An 18,463-nucleotide genomic window follows, 5' to 3' on the forward strand; every position below is an offset into this window, starting at 1 on the left:
AGATATTTAAAAGTTCCGAAGCCGCACCAACATAATAGAGATACAGAAACACCGTGGCCCCTTTCTTTGAGATAACTCTGCACGATTGCGAGCTGGAAATGCCACTTCCAGTTTAGCTGTGCAGAAGAAGAACAACAAGAAGAAGAAATATCTCGAAATATGTCCGTCAGGCCCCTTCCCTTGAGATAAATCTGCAAATATCTCGGAAACGAAGCGAGCTATGGCAAAATGTTAAGAGACCTTTTTTGTAGAGAATTAAGTTTCCTACTTTTTATGTTCTATGATATTTTTTGATCAGATGCGTAGTTCTCGAGATATATCAAGATACTTAAAAGTTCCGAAGCCGCACCAACATAATAGAGATACAGAAACACCGTGGCCCCTTCCTTTGAGATAACTCTGCACTATTGCGAGCTGCAAATGCCACTTCCAGCTTAGCTGTGCAGAGGAAGAACAACAAGAAGAAGAAGTATCTCGAAATATGTCCGTCAGGCCCGTTCCTTTGAACTGAATCTGCAAATATCTGGGAAACGAAGCGAGCTATGGCAAAATGTTAAGAGACGTTTTTTGTAGAGAATTATGTTTCCTACAATTTATGTTCTATGATATTTTTCGATCAGAAGCGTAGTTTTCGAGATATATCGAGATATTTAAAAGTTCCGAAGCCGCACCAAGATAATAGAGATACAGAAACACCGTGGCTCCTTTCTTTGAGATAACTCTGCACTAGTGCGAGCCGCAAATGCCACTTCCAGCTTAGCTGTGCAGAAGAAGAACAACAAGAAGAAGAAATATCTCGAAATATGTCCGTCAGGCCCATTCCCTTGAAATAAATCTGCAAATATCTCGGAAACGAAGCGAGCTATGGCAAAATGTTAAGAGACCTTTTTTGTAGAGAATTAAGTTTCCTACTTTTTATGTTCTATGATATTTTTCGATCAGACGCGTAGTTCTCGAGATATATCGAGATATTTAAAAGTTCCGAAGCCGCACCAACATAATAGAGATACAGAAACACCGTGGCCCCTTTCTTTGAGATAACTCTGCACTATTGCGAGCTGCAAATGCCACTTCCAGCTTAGCTGTGCAGAAGAAGAACAACAAGAAGAAGAAATATCTCGAAATATGTCCGTCAGGCCCCTTCCCTTGAGATAAATCTGCAAATATCTCGGAAACGAAGAGAGCTATGGCAAAATGTTAAGAGACCTTTTTTGTAGAGAATTAAGTTTCCTACTTTTCATGTTCTACGATATTTTTTGATCAGATGCGTAGTTCTCGAGATATATCAAGATATTTAAAAGTTCCGAAGCAGCACCAACATAATAGAGATACAGAAACACCGTGGCCCCTTTCTTTGAGATAACTCTGCACTATTGCGAGCTGTAAATGCCACTTCCAGCTTAGCTGTGCAGAAGAAGAACAACAAGAAGAAGAAATATCTCGAAATATGTCCGGCAGGCCCCTTCCCTTGAGATATATCTGCAAATATCTCGGAAACGAAGCGAGCTATGGCAAAATGTTAAGAGACCTTTTTGTAGAGAATTAAGTTTCCTACTTTTTATGTTCTATGATATTTTTTGATCAGATGCGTAGTTTTCGAGATATATCGAGATATTTAAAAGTTCCGAAGCCGCACCAACATAATAGAGATACAGAAACACCGTGGCCCCTTTCTTTGAGATAACTCTGCACTATTGCGAGCTGCAAATGCCACTTCCAGCTTAGCTGTGCAGAGGAAGAACAACAAGAAGAAGAAATATCTCGAAATATGTCCGTCAGGCCAGTTCCTTTGAGCTGAATCTGCAAATATCTCGGAAACGAAGCGAGCTATGGCAAAATGTTAAGAGACGTTTTTTGTAGAGAATTATGTTTCCTACAATTTATGTTCTATGATATTTTTTGATCAGAAGCGTAGTTTTCGAGATATATCGAGATATTTAAAAGTTCCGAAGCCGCACCAACATAATAGAGATACAGAAACACCGTGGCCCCTTTCTTTGAGATAACTCTGCACTAGTGCGAGCCGCAAATGCCACTTCCAGCTTAGCTGTGCAGAAGAAGAACAACAAGAAGAAGAAATATCTCGAAATATGTCCGACAGGCCCCTTCCCTTGAGATAAATCTGCAAATATCTCGGAAACGAAGCGAGCTATGGCGAAATGTTAAGAGACCTTTTTTGTAGAGAATTAAGTTTCCTACTTTTTATCTTCTATGATATTTTTTGATCAGATGCGTAGTTCTCGAGATGTATCAAGATATTTAAAAGTTCCGAAGCCGCACCAACATAATAGAGATACAGAAACACCGTGGCCCCGTTCTTTGAGATAACTCTGCACGATTGCGAGCTGGAAATGCCACTTCCAGTTTAGCTGTGCAGAAGAAGAACAACAAGAAGAAGAAATATCTCGAAATATGTCCATCAGGACCCTTCCCTTGAGATAAATCTGCAAATATCTCGGAAACGAAGCGAGCTATGGCAAAATGTTAAGAGACCTTTTTTGTAGAGAATAATGTTTCCTACAATTTACGTTCTATGATATTTTTTGATCAGAGGCGTAGTTCTCGAGATATATCAAGATATTTAAAAGTTCCGAAGCCGCACCAACATAATAGAGATACAGAAACACCGTGGCCCCTTTCTTTGAGATAACTCTGCACTATTGCGAGCTGCAAATGCCACTTCCAGCTTAGCTGTGCAGAGGAAGAACAACAAGAAGAAGAAATATCTCGAAATATGTCCGTCAGGCCAGTTCCTTTGAGCTGAATCTGCAAATATCTCGGAAACGAAGCGAGCTATGGCAAAATGTTAAGAGACGTTTTTTGTAGAGAATTATGTTTCCTACAATTTATGTTCTATGATATTTTTTGATCAGAAGCGTAGTTTTCGAGATATATCGAGATATTTAAAAGTTCCGAAGCCGCACCAACATAATAGAGATACAGAAACACCGTGGCCCCTTTCTTTGAGATAACTCTGCACTAGTGCGAGCCGCAAATGCCACTTCCAGCTTAGCTGTGCAGAAGAAGAACAACAAGAAGAAGAAATATCTCGAAATATGTCCGACAGGCCCCTTCCCTTGAGATAAATCTGCAAATATCTCGGAAACGAAGCGAGCTATGGCGAAATGTTAAGAGACCTTTTTTGTAGAGAATTAAGTTTCCTACTTTTTATCTTCTATGATATTTTTTGATCAGATGCATAGTTCTCGAGATGTATCAAGATATTTAAAAGTTCCGAAGCCGCACCAACATAATAGAGATACAGAAACACCGTGGCCCCTTTCTTTGAGATAACTCTGCACTATTGCGCGCTGCAAATGCCACTTCCAGCTTAGCTGTGCAGAAGAAGAACAACAAGAAGAAGAAATATCTCGAAATATGTCCGTCAGGCCCCTTCCCTTGAGATAAATCTGCAAATATCTCGGAAACGAAGCGAGCTATGGCAAAATGTTAAGAGACCTTTTTTGTAGAGAATTAAGTTTCCCACTTTTTACTTTCTATGATATTTTTCGATCAGAGGCGTAGTTCTCGAGATATATCAAGATATTTAAAAGTTCCGAAGCCGCACCAACATAATAGAGATACAGAAACACCGTGGCCCCGTTCTTTGAGATAACTCTGCACGATTGCGAGCTGGAAATGCCACTTCCAGTTTAGCTGTGCAGAAGAAGAACAACAAGAAGAAGAAATATCTCGAAATATGTCCATCAGGACCCTTCCCTTGAGATAAATCTGCAAATATCTCGGAAACGAAGCGAGCTATGGCAAAATGTTAAGAGACCTTTTTTGTAGAGAATAATGTTTCCTACAATTTACGTTCTATGATATTTTTTGATCAGAGGCGTAGTTCTCGAGATATATCAAGATATTTAAAAGTTCCGAAGCCGCACCAACATAATAGAGATACAGAAACACCGTGGCCCCTTTCTTTGAGATAACTCTGCACTATTGCGAGCTGCAAATGCCACTTCCAGCTTAGCTGTGCAGAGGAAGAACAACAAGAAGAAGAAATATCTCGAAATATGTCCGTCAGGCCAGTTCCTTTGAGCTGAATCTGCAAATATCTCGGAAACGAAGCGAGCTATGGCAAAATGTTAAGAGACGTTTTTTGTAGAGAATTATGTTTCCTACAATTTATGTTCTATGATATTTTTTGATCAGAAGCGTAGTTTTCGAGATATATCGAGATATTTAAAAGTTCCGAAGCCGCACCAACATAATAGAGATACAGAAACACCGTGGCCCCTTTCTTTGAGATAACTCTGCACTAGTGCGAGCCGCAAATGCCACTTCCAGCTTAGCTGTGCAGAAGAAGAACAACAAGAAGAAGAAGTATCTCGAAATATGTCCGTCAGGCCCCTTCCCTTGAGATAAATCTGCAAATATCTCGGAAACGAAGCGAGCTATGGCGAAATGTTAAGAGACCTTTTTTGTAGAGAATTAAGTTTCCTACTTTTTATCTTCTATGATATTTTTTGATCAGATGCGTAGTTCTCGAGATGTATCAAGATATTTAAAAGTTCCGAAGCCGCACCAACATAATAGAGATACAGAAACACCGTGGCCCCTTTCTTTGAGATAACTCTGCACTATTGCGCGCTGCAAATGCCACTTCCAGCTTAGCTGTGCAGAAGAAGAACAACAAGAAGAAGAAATATCTCGAAATATATCCGTCAGGCCCCTTCCCTTGAGATAAATCTGCAAATATCTCGGAAACGAAGCGAGCTATGATAAAATGTTAAGAGACCTTTTTTGTAGAGAATTAAGTTTCCGACTTTTTACTTTCTATGATATTTTTCGATCAGAGGCGTAGTTCTCGAGATATATCAAGATATTTAAAAGTTCCAAAGCCGCACCAACATAATAGAGATACAGAAACACCGTGGCCCCGTTCTTTGAGATAACTCTGCACGATTGCGAGCTGGAAATGCCACTTCCAGTTTAGCTGTGCAGAAGAAGAACAACAAGAAGAAGAAATATCTCGAAATATGTCCATCAGGACCCTTCCCTTGAGATAAATCTGCAAATATCTCGGAAACGAAGCGAGCTATGGCAAAATGTTAAGAGACCTTTTTTGTAGAGAATAATGTTTCCTACAATTTACGTTCTATGATATTTTTTGATCAGAGGCGTAGTTGTCGAGATATATCAAGATATTTAAAAGTTCCGAAGCCGCACCAACATAATAGAGATACAGAAACACCGTGGCCCCTTTCTTTGAGATAACTCTGCACTATTGCGAGCTGAAAATGCCACTTCCAGCTTAGCTGTGCAGAGGAAGAACAACAAGAAGAAGAAATATCTCGAAATATGTCCGTCAGGCCAGTTCCTTTGAGCTGAATCTGCAAATATCTCGGAAACGAAGCGAGCTATGGCAAAATGTTAAGAGACGTTTTTTGTAGAGAATTATGTTTCCTACAATTTATGTTCTATGATATTTTTTGATCAGAAGCGTAGTTTTCGAGATATATCGAGATATTTAAAGGTTCCGAAGCCGCACCAACATAATAGAGATACAGAAACACCGTGGCCCCTTTCTTTGAGATAACTCTGCACTAGTGCGAGCCGCAAATGCCACTTCCAGCTTAGCTGTGCAGAAGAAGAACAACAAGAAGAAGAAATATCTCGAAATATGTCCGTCAGGCCCCTTCCCTTGAGATAAATCTGCAAATATCTCGGAAACGAAGCGAGCTATGGCAAAATGTTAAGAGACCTTTTTTGTAGAGAATTAGGTTTCCTACTTTTTATGTTCTATGATATTTTTTGATCAGATGCGTAGTTCTCGAGATATATCAAGATATTTAAAAGTTCCGAAGCCGCACCAACATAATAGAGATACAGAAACACCGTGGCCCCTTTCTTTGAGCTAACTCTGCACTAGTGCGAGCCGCAAATGCCACTTCCAGCTTAGCTGTGCAGAAGAAGAACAACAAGAAGAAGAAGTATCTCGAAATATGTCCGTCAGGCCCCTTCCCTTGAGATAAATCTGCAAATATCTCGGAAACGAAGCGAGCTATGGCAAAATGTTAAGAGATCTTTTTTGTAGAGAACTAAGTTTCCTACTTTTTATGTTCTATGATATTTTTTGATCAGATGCGTAGTTCTCGAGATATATCAAGATATTTAAAAGTTCCGAAGCCGCACCAACATAATAGAGATACAGAAACACCGTGGCCCCTTTCTTTGAGATAACTCTGCACTAGCGCGAGCCGCAAATGCCACTTACAGCTTAGCTGTGCAGAAGAAGAACAACGAGAAGAAGAAATATCTCGAAATATGTCCGTCAGGCGCCTTCCCTTGAGATAAATCTGCAAATATCTCGGAAACGAAGCGAGCTATGGCAAAATGTTAAGAGATCTTTTTTGTAGAGAATTAAGTTTCCTACTTTTTATGTTCTATGATATTTTTTGATCAGATGCGTAGTTCTCGAGATATATCAAGATATTTAAAAGTTCCGAAGCCACACCAACATAATAGAGATACAGAAACACCGTGGCCCCTTTCTTTGAGATAACTCTGCACTAGCGCGAGCCGCAAATGCCACTTACAGCTTAGCTGTGCAGAAGAAGAACAACGAGAAGAAGAAATATCTCGAAATATGTCCGTCAGGCCCCTTCCCTTGAGATAAATCTGCAAATATCTCGGAAACGAAGCGAGCTATGGCAAAATGTTAAGAGACCTTTTTTGTAGAGAATTAAGTTTCCTACTTTTTATGTTCTATGATATTTTTTGATCAGATGCGTAGTTCTCGAGATATATCAAGATATTTAAAAGTTCCGAAGCCACACCAACATAATAGAGATACAGAAACACCGTGGCCCCTTTCTTTGAGATAACTCTGCACTAGCGCGAGCCGCAAATGCCACTTACAGCTTAGCTGTGCAGAAGAAGAACAACGAGAAGAAGAAATATCTCGAAATATGTCCGTCAGGCCCCTTCCCTTGAGATAAATCTGCAAATATCTCGGAAACGAAGCGAGCTATGGCAAAATGTTAAGAGACCTTTTTTGTAGAGAATTAAGTTTCCTACTTTTTATGTTCTATGATATTTTTTGATCAGATGCGTAGTTCTCGAGATATATCAAGATATTTAAAGGTTCCGAAGCCGCACCAACATAATAGAGATACAGAAACACCGTGGCCCCTTTCTTTGAGATAACTCTGCACTATTGCGAGCTGTAAATGCCACTTCCAGCTTAGCTGTGCAGAAGAAGAACAACAAGAAGAAGAAATATCTCGAAATATGTCCGTGAGGCCCCTTCCCTTGAGATATATCTGCAAATATCTCGGAAACGAAGCGAGCTATGGCAAAATGTTAAGAGACCTTTTTTGTAGAGAATTAAGTTTCCTACTTTTTATGTTCTATGATATTTTTTGATCAGATGCGTAGTTCTCGAGATATATTAAGATATTTAAAAGTTCCGCAGCCGCACCAACATAATAGAGATACAGAAACACCGTGGCCCCTTTCTTTGAGAAGACTCTGCACTATTGCGAGCTGCAAATGCCACTTCCAGCTTAGCTGTGCAGAAGAAGAACAACAAGAAGAAGAAATATCTCGAAATATGTCCGTCAGGCCCCTGCCCTTGAGATATATCTGCAAATATCTCGGAAACGAAGCGAGCTATGGCAAAATGTTAAGAGACCTTTTTTGTAGAGAATTATGTTTCCTACAATTTATGTTCTATGATATTTTTTGATCAGAAGCGTAGTTTTCGAGATATATCGAGATATTTAAAGGTTCCGAAGCCGCACCAGCATAATAGAGGTACAGAAACACCGTGGCCCCTTTCTTTGAGATAACTCTGCACTAGTGCGAGCCGCAAATGCCACTTCCAGCTTAGCTGTGCAGAAGAAGAACAACAAGAAGAAGAAATATCTCGAAATATGTCCGTTAGGCCCCTTCCCTTGTGATAAATCTGCAAATATCTCGGAAACGAAGCGAGCTATGACAAAATGTTAAGAGACCTTTTTTGTAGAGAATTAAGTTTCCTACTTTTTATGTTCTATGATATTTTTTGATCAGATGCGTAGTTCTCGAGATATATCAAGATATTTAAAAGTTCCGAAGCCGCACCAACATAATAGAGATACAGAAACACCGTGGCCCCTTTCTTTGAGATAACTCTGCACTATTGCGAGCTGCAAATGCCACTTCCAGCTTAGCTGTGCAGAAGAAGAACAACAAGAAGAAGAAATATCTCGAAATATGTCCGTGAGGCCCCTTCCCTTGAGATATATCTGCAAATATCTCGGAAACGAAGCGAGCTATGGCAAAATGTTAAGAGACCTTTTTTGTAGAGAATTAAGTTTCCTACTTTTTATGTTCTATGATATTTTTTGATCAGATGCGTAGTTCTCGAGATATATTAAGATATTTAAAAGTTCCGCAGCCGCACCAACATAATAGAGATACAGAAACACCGTGGCCCCTTTCTTTGAGAAGACTCTGCACTATTGCGAGCTGCAAATGCCACTTCCAGCTTAGCTGTGCAGAAGAAGAACAACAAGAAGAAGAAATATCTCGAAATATGTCCGTCAGGCCCCTGCCCTTGAGATATATCTGCAAATATCTCGGAAACGAAGCGAGCTATGGCAAAATCTTAAGAGACCTTTTTTGTAGAGAATTAAGTTTCCTACTTTTTATGTTCTATGATATTTTTTGATCAGATGCGTAGTTCTCGAGATATATCAAGATATTTAAAAGTTCCGAAGCCGCACCAACATAATAGAGATACAGAAACACCGTGGCCCCTTTCTTTGAGCTAACTCTGCACTAGTGCGAGCTGGAAATGCCACTTCCAGTTTAGCTGTGCAGAAGAAGAACAACAAGAAGAAGAAATATCTCGAAATATGTCCGTTAGGCCCCTTCCCTTGTGATAAATCTGCAAATATCTCGGAAACGAAGCGAGCTATGACAAAATGTTAAGAGACCTTTTTTGTAGAGAATTAAGTTTCCTACTTTTTATGTTCTATGATATTTTTTGATCAGATGCGTAGTTCTCGAGATATATCAAGATATTTAAAAGTTCCGAAGCCGCACCAACATAATAGAGATACAGAAACACCGTGGCCCCTTTCTTTGAGATAACTCTGCACTATTGCGAGCTGCAAATGCCACTTCCAGCTTAGCTGTGCAGAAGAAGAACAACAAGAAGAAGAAATATCTCGAAATATGTCCGTCAGGCCCCTTCCCTTGAGATAAATCTGCAAATATCTCGGAAACGAAGAGAGCTATGGCAAAATGTTAAGAGACCTTTTTTGTAGAGAATTAAGTTTCCTACTTTTCATGTTCTATGGTATTTTTTGATCAGATGCGTAGTTCTCGAGATATATCAAGATATTTAAAAGTTCCGAAGCCGCACCAACATAATAGAGATACAGAAACACCGTGGCCCCTTTCTTTGAGATAACTCTGCACTATTGCGAGCTGCAAATGCCACTTCCAGCTTAGCTGTGCAGAAGAAGAACAACAAGAAGAAGAAATATCTCGAAATATGTCCGTCAGGCCCCTTCCCTTGAGATAAATCTGCAAATATCTCGGAAACGAAGAGAGCTATGGCAAAATGTTAAGAGACCTTTTTTGTAGAGAATTAAGTTTCCTACTTTTCATGTTCTATGATATTTTTTGATCAGATGCGTAGTTCTCGAGATATATCAAGATATTTAAAAGTTCCGAAGCCGCACCAACATAATAGAGATACAGAAACACCGTGGCCCCTTTCTTTGAGATAACTCTGCACTATTGCGAGCTGCAAATGCCACTTCCAGCTTAGCTGTGCAGAAGAAGAACAACAAGAAGAAGAAATATCTCGAAATATGTCCGTCAGGCCCCTTCCCTTGTGATAAATCTGCAAATATCTCGCAAACGAAGAGAGCTATGGCAAAATGTTAAGAGACCTTTTTTGTAGAGAATTAAGTTTCCTACTTTTCATGTTCTATGATATTTTTTGATCAGATGCGTAGTTCTCGAGATATATCAAGATATTTAAAAGTTCCGAAGCCGCACCAACATAATAGAGATACAGAAACACCGTGGCCCCTTTCTTTGAGATAACTCTGCACCATTGCGAGCTGTAAATGCCACTTCCAGCTTAGCTGTGCAGAAGAAGAACAACAAGAAGAAGAAATATCTCGAAATATGTCCGTGAGGCCCCTTCCCTTGAGATATATCTGCAAATATCTCGGAAACGAAGCGAGCTATGGCAAAATGTTAAGAGACCTTTTTTGTAGAGAATTAAGTTTCCTACTTTTTATGTTCTATGATATTTTTTGATCAGATGCGTAGTTCTCGAGATATATTAAGATATTTAAAAGTTCCGCAGCCGCACCAACATAATAGAGATACAGAAACACCGTGGCCCCTTTCTTTGAGAAGACTCTGCACTATTGCGAGCTGCAAATGCCACTTCCAGCTTAGCTGTGCAGAAGAAGAACAACAAGAAGAAGAAATATCTCGAAATATGTCCGTCAGGCCCCTGCCCTTGAGATATATCTGCAAATATCTCGGAAACGAAGCGAGCTATGGCAAAATGTTAAGAGACCTTTTTTGTAGAGAATTATGTTTCCTACAATTTATGTTCTATGATATTTTTTGATCAGAAGCGTAGTTTTCGAGATATATCGAGATATTTGAAGGTTCCGAAGCCGCACCAGCATAATAGAGGTACAGAAACACCGTGGCCCCTTTCTTTGAGATAACTCTGCACTAGTGCGAGCCGCAAATGCCACTTCCAGCTTAGCTGTGCAGAAGAAGAACAACAAGAAGAAGAAATATCTCGAAATATGTCCGTCAGGCCCCTTCCCTTGAGATAAATCTGCAAATATCTCGGAAACGAAGCGAGCTATGGCAAAATGTTAAGCGACCTTTTTTGTAGAGAATTAGGTTTCCTACTTTTTATGTTCTATGATATTTTTTGATCAGATGCGTAGTTCTCGAGATATATCAAGATATTTAAAAGTTCCGAAGCCGCACCAACATAATAGAGATACAGAAACACCGTGGCCCCTTTCTTTGAGCTAACTCTGCACTAGTGCGAGCTGGAAATGCCACTTCCAGTTTAGCTGTGCAGAAGAAGAACAACAAGAAGAAGAAATATCTCGAAATATGTCCGTTAGGCCCCTTCCCTTGTGATAAATCTGCAAATATCTCGGAAACGAAGCGAGCTATGACAAAATGTTAAGAGACCTTTTTTGTAGAGAATTAAGTTTCCTACTTTTTATGTTCTATGATATTTTTTGATCAGATGCGTAGTTCTCGAGATATATCAAGATATTTAAAAGTTCCGAAGCCGCACCAACATAATAGAGATACAGAAACACCGTGGCCCCTTTCTTTGAGATAACTCTGCACTATTGCGAGCTGCAAATGCCACTTCCAGCTTAGCTGTGCAGAAGAAGAACAACAAGAAGAAGAAATATCTCGAAATATGTCCGTCAGGCCCCTTCCCTTGAGATAAATCTGCAAATATCTCGGAAACGAAGAGAGCTATGGCAAAATGTTAAGAGACCTTTTTTGTAGAGAATTAAGTTTCCTACTTTTCATGTTCTATGGTATTTTTTGATCAGATGCGTAGTTCTCGAGATATATCAAGATATTTAAAAGTTCCGAAGCCGCACCAACATAATAGAGATACAGAAACACCGTGGCCCCTTTCTTTGAGATAACTCTGCACTATTGCGAGCTGCAAATGCCACTTCCAGCTTAGCTGTGCAGAAGAAGAACAACGAGAAGAAGAAATATCTCGAAATATGTCCGTCAGGCCCCTTCCCTTGAGATAAATCTGCAAATATCTCGGAAACGAAGCGAGCTATGGCAAAATGTTAAGAGACCTTTTTTGTAGAGAATTAAGTTTCCTACTTTTTATGTTCTATGATATTTTTTGATCAGATGCGTAGTTCTCGAGATATATCAAGATATTTAAAGGTTCCGAAGCCGCACCAACATAATAGAGATACAGAAACACCGTGGCCCCTTTCTTTGAGATAACTCTGCACTATTGCGAGCTGTAAATGCCACTTCCAGCTTAGCTGTGCAGAAGAAGAACAACAAGAAGAAGAAATATCTCGAAATATGTCCGTGAGGCCCCTTCCCTTGAGATATATCTGCAAATATCTCGGAAACGAAGCGAGCTATGGCAAAATGTTAAGAGACCTTTTTTGTAGAGAATTAAGTTTCCTACTTTTTATGTTCTATGATATTTTTTGATCAGATGCGTAGTTCTCGAGATATATTAAGATATTTAAAAGTTCCGCAGCCGCACCAACATAATAGAGATACAGAAACACCGTGGCCCCTTTCTTTGAGAAGACTCTGCACTATTGCGAGCTGCAAATGCCACTTCCAGCTTAGCTGTGCAGAAGAAGAACAACAAGAAGAAGAAATATCTCGAAATATGTCCGTCAGGCCCCTGCCCTTGAGATATATCTGCAAATATCTCGGAAACGAAGCGAGCTATGGCAAAATGTTAAGAGACCTTTTTTGTAGAGAATTATGTTTCCTACAATTTATGTTCTATGATATTTTTTGATCAGAAGCGTAGTTTTCGAGATATATCGAGATATTTAAAGGTTCCGAAGCCGCACCAGCATAATAGAGGTACAGAAACACCGTGGCCCCTTTCTTTGAGATAACTCTGCACTAGTGCGAGCCGCAAATGCCACTTCCAGCTTAGCTGTGCAGAAGAAGAACAACAAGAAGAAGAAATATCTCGAAATATGTCCGTCAGGCCCCTTCCCTTGAGATAAATCTGCAAATATCTCGGAAACGAAGCGAGCTATGGCAAAATGTTAAGCGACCTTTTTTGTAGAGAATTAGGTTTCCTACTTTTTATGTTCTATGATATTTTTTGATCAGATGCGTAGTTCTCGAGATATATCAAGATATTTAAAAGTTCCGAAGCCGCACCAACATAATAGAGATACAGAAACACCGTGGCCCCTTTCTTTGAGCTAACTCTGCACTAGTGCGAGCTGGAAATGCCACTTCCAGTTTAGCTGTGCAGAAGAAGAACAACAAGAAGAAGAAATATCTCGAAATATGTCCGTTAGGCCCCTTCCCTTGTGATAAATCTGCAAATATCTCGGAAACGAAGCGAGCTATGACAAAATGTTAAGAGACCTTTTTTGTAGAGAATTAAGTTTCCTACTTTTTATGTTCTATGATATTTTTTGATCAGATGCGTAGTTCTCGAGATATATCAAGATATTTAAAAGTTCCGAAGCCGCACCAACATAATAGAGATACAGAAACACCGTGGCCCCTTTCTTTGAGATAACTCTGCACTATTGCGAGCTGCAAATGCCACTTCCAGCTTAGCTGTGCAGAAGAAGAACAACAAGAAGAAGAAATATCTCGAAATATGTCCGTCAGGCCCCTTCCCTTGAGATAAATCTGCAAATATCTCGGAAACGAAGAGAGCTATGGCAAAATGTTAAGAGACCTTTTTTGTAGAGAATTAAGTTTCCTACTTTTCATGTTCTATGATATTTTTTGATCAGATGCGTAGTTCTCGAGATATATCAAGATATTTAAAAGTTCCGAAGCCGCACCAACATAATAGAGATACAGAAACACCGTGGCCCCTTTCTTTGAGATAACTCTGCACTATTGCGAGCTGCAAATGCCACTTCCAGCTTAGCTGTGCAGAAGAAGAACAACAAGAAGAAGAAATATCTCGAAATATGTCCGTCAGGCCCCTTCCCTTGTGATAAATCTGCAAATATCTCGCAAACGAAGAGAGCTATGGCAAAATGTTAAGAGACCTTTTTTGTAGAGAATTAAGTTTCCTACTTTTCATGTTCTATGATATTTTTTGATCAGATGCGTAGTTCTCGAGATATATCAAGATATTTAAAAGTTCCGAAGCCGCACCAACATAATAGAGATACAGAAACACCGTGGCCCCTTTCTTTGAGATAACTCTGCACCATTGCGAGCTGTAAATGCCACTTCCAGCTTAGCTGTGCAGAAGAAGAACAACAAGAAGAAGAAATATCTCGAAATATGTCCGTCAGGCCCCTTCCCTTGAGATATATCTGCAAATATCTCGGAAACGAAGCGAGCTATGGCAAAATGTTAAGAGACCTTTTTTGTCGAGAATTATGTTTCCTACAATTTATGTTCTATGATATTTTTTGATCAGAAGCGTAGTTTTCGAGATATATCGAGATATTTAAAAGTTCCGAAGCCGCACCAACATAATAGAGATACAGAAACACCGTGGCCCCTTTCTTTGAGATGACTCTGCACTATTGCGAGCTGGAAATGCCACTTCCAGTTTAGCTGTGCAGAAGAAGAACAACAAGAAGAAGAAATATCTCGAAATATGTCCGTCAGGCCCCTTCCCTTGAGATATATCTGCAAATATCTCGGAAACGAAGCGAGCTATGGCAAAATGTTAAGAGACCTTTTTTGTAGAGAATTATGTTTCCTACAATTTATGTTCTATGATATTTTTTGATCAGAAGCGTAGTTTTCGAGATATATCGAGATATTTAAAAGTTCCGAAGCCGCACCAACATAATAGAGATACAGAAACACCGTGGCCCCTTTCTTTGAGATGACTCTGCACTATTGCGAGCTGGAAATGCCACTTCCAGTTTAGCTGTGCAGAAGAAGATCAACAAGAAGAAGAAATATCTCGAAATATGTCCGTTAGGCCCCTTCCCTTGAGATAAATCGGCAAATATCTCGGAAACGAAGCGAGCTATGGCAAAATGTTAAGAGACCTTTTTTGTAGAGAATTAAGTTTCCTACTTTTTATGTTCTATAATATTTTTTGATCAGATGCGTAGTTCTCGAGATATATCAAGATATTTAAAAGTTCCGTAGCCGCACCAACATAATAGAGATACAGAAACACCGTGGCCCCTTTCTTTGAGATAACTCTGCACTATTGCGAGCTGCAAATGCCACTTCCAGCTTAGCTGTGCAGAAGAAGAACAACAAGAAGAAGAAATATCTCGAAATATGTCCGTCAGGCCCCTTCCCTTGAGATAAATCTGCAAATATCTCGGAAACGAAGAGAGCTATGGCAAAATGTTAAGAGACCTTTTTTGTAGAGAATTAAGTTTCCTACTTTTCATGTTCTATGATATTTTTTGATCAGATGCGTAGTTCTCGAGATATATCAAGATATTTAAACGTTCCGAAGCCGCACCAACATAATAGAGATACAGAAACACCGTGGCCCCTTTCTTTGAGATAACTCTGCACTATTGCGCGCTGCAAATGCCACTTCCAGCTTAGCTGTGCAGAAGAAGAACAACAAGAAGAAGAAATATCTCGAAATATGTCCGTCAGGCCCCTTCCCTTGAGATAAATCTGCAAATATCTCGGAAACGAAGCGAGCTATGGCAAAATGTTAAGAGACCTTTTTTGTAGAGAATTAAGTTTCCTGCTTTTTATGTTCTATGATATTTTTTGATCAGATGCGTAGTTCTCGAGATATATCAAGATATTTAAAAGTTCCGAAGCCGCACCAACATAATAGAGATACAGAAACACCGTGGTCCCTTTCTTTGAGATAACTCTGCACTATTGCGAGCTGTAAATGCCACTTCCAGCTTAGCTGTGCAGAAGAAGAACAACAAGAAGAAGAAATATCTCGAAATATGTCCGTCAGGCCCCTCCCCTTGAGATATATCTGCAAATATCTCGGAAACAAAGCGAGCTATGGCAAAATGTTAAGAGACCTTTTTTGTCGAGAATTATGTTTCCTACAATTTATGTTGTATGATATTTTTTGATCAGAAGCGTAGTTTTCGAGATATATCGAGATATTTAAAAGTTCCGAAGCCGCACCAACATAATAGAGATACAGAAACACCGTGGCCCCTTTCTTTGAGATGACTCTGCACTATTGCGAGCTGGAAATGCCACTTCCAGTTTAGCTGTGCAGAAGAAGAACAACAAGAAGAAGAAATATCTCGAAATATGTCCGTTAGGCCCCTTCCCTTGAGATAAATCGGCAAATATCTCGGAAACGAAGCGAGCTATGGCAAAATGTTAAGAGACCTTTTTTGTAGACAATTAAGTTTCCTACTTTTTATGTTCTATGATATTTTTTGATCAGATGCGTAGTTCTCGAGATATATCAAGATATTTAAAAGTTCCGTAGCCGCACCAACATAATAGAGATACAGAAACACCGTGGCCCCTTTCTTTGAGATAACTCTGCACTATTGCGAGCTGCAAATGCCACTTCCAGCTTAGCTGTGCAGAAGAAGAACAACAAGAAGAAGAAATATCTCGAAATATGTCCGTCAGGCCCCTTCCCTTGAGATAAATCTGCAAATATCTCGGAAACGAAGAGAGCTATGGCAAAATGTTGAGAGACCTTTTTTGTAGATAATTAAGTTTCCTACTTTTTATGTTCTATGATATTTTTTGATCAGATGCGTAGTTCTCGAGATATATCAAAATATTTAAAAGTTCCGAAGCCGCACCAACATAATAGAGATACAGAAACACCGTGGACCCTTTCTTTGAGATAACTCTGCACTATTGCGAGCTGTAAATGCCACTTCCAGCTTAGCTGTGCAGAAGAAGAACAACAAGAAGAAGAAATATCTCGAAATATGTCCGTCAGGCCCCTTCCCTTGAGATATATCTGCAAATATCTCGGAAACGAAGCGAGCTATCGCAAAATGTTAAGAGACCTTTTTTGTCGAGAATTATGTTTCCTACAATTCATGTTCTATGATATTTTTTGATCAGAAGCGTAGTTTTCGAGATATATCGAGATATTTAAAAGTTCCGAAGCCGCACCAACATAATAGAGATACAGAAACACCGTGGCCCCTTTCTTTGAGATGACTCTGCACTATTGCGGCTGGAAATGCCACTTCCAGTTTAGCTGTGCAGAAGAAGAACAACAAGAAGAAGAAATATCTCGAAATATGTCCGTCAGGCCCCTTCCCTTGAGATAAATCTGCAAATATCTCGGAAACGAAGCGAGCTATGGCAAAATGTTAAGAGCCCTTTTTTGTAGAGAATTAAGTTTCCTGCTTTTTATGTTCTATGATATTTTTTGATCAGATGCGTAGTTCTCGAGATATATCAAGATATTTAAAAGTTGCGAAGCCGCACCAACATAATAGAGATACAGAAACACCGTGGCCCCTTTCTTTGAGATGACTCTGCACTATTGCGAGCTGGAAATGCCACTTCCAGTTTAGCTGTGCAGAAGAAGAACAACAAGAAGAAGAAATATCTCGAAATATGTCCGTCAGGCCCCTTCCCTTGAGATAAATCTGCAAATATCTCGCAAACGAAGAGAGCTATGGCAAAATGTTAAGAGACCTTTTTTGTAGAGAATTAAGTTTCCTACTTTTCATGTTCTATGATATTTTTTGATCAGAGGCGTAGTTCTCGAGATATATCAAGATATTTAAAAGTTCCGAAGCCGCACCAACATAATAGAGATACAGAAACACCGTGGCCCCTTTCTTTGAGATAACTCTGCACTATTGCGAGCTGTAAATGCCACTTCCAGCTTAGCTGTGCAGAAGAAGAACAACAAGAAGAAGAAATATCTCGAAATATGTCCGTCAGGCCCCTTCCCTTGAGATATATCTGCAAATATCTCGGAAACGAAGCGAGCTATGGCAAAATGTTAAGAGACCTTTTTTGTCGAGAATTATGTTTCCTACAATTTATGTTCTATGATATTTTTTGATCAGAAGCGTAGTTTTCGAGATATATCGAGATATTTAAAAGTTCCGAAGCCGCACCAACATAATAGAGATACAGAAACACCGTGGCCCCTTTCTTTGAGATGACTCTGCACTATTGCGAGCTGGAAATGCCACTTCCAGTTTAGCTGTGCAGAAGAAGATCAACAAGAAGAAGAAATATCTCGAAATATGTCCGTTAGGCCCCTTCCCTTGAGATAAATCGGCAAATATCTCGGAAACGAAGCGAGCTATGGCAAAATGTTAAGAGACCTTTTTTGTAGAGAATTAAGTTTCCTACTTTTTATGTTCTATGATATTTTTTGATCAGATGCGTAGTTCTCGAGATATATCAAGATATTTAAAAGTTCCGTAGCCGCACCAACATAATAGAGATACAGAAACACCGTGGCCCCTTTCTTTGAGATAACTCTGCACTATTGCGAGCTGCAAATGCCACTTCCAGCTTAGCTGTGCAGAAGAAGAACAACAAGAAGAAGAAATATCTCGAAATATGTCCGTCAGGCCCCTTCCCTTGAGATAAATCTGCAAATATCTCGGAAACGAAGAGAGCTATGGCAAAATGTTAAGAGACCTTTTTTGTAGAGAATTAAGTTTCCTACTTTTTATGTTCTATGATATTTTTTGATCAGATGCGTAGTTCTCGAGATATATCAAGATATTTAAAAGTTCCGTAGCCGCACCAACATAATAGAGATACAGAAACACCGTGGCCCCTTTCTTTGAGATAACTCTGCACTATTGCGAGCTGCAAATGCCACTTCCAG

Source organism: Osmia lignaria, unplaced genomic scaffold, assembly GCF_051020975.1.
Source record: "Osmia lignaria lignaria isolate PbOS001 unplaced genomic scaffold, iyOsmLign1 scaffold0012, whole genome shotgun sequence".
NCBI lineage: Eukaryota > Metazoa > Arthropoda > Insecta > Hymenoptera > Megachilidae > Osmia > Osmia lignaria.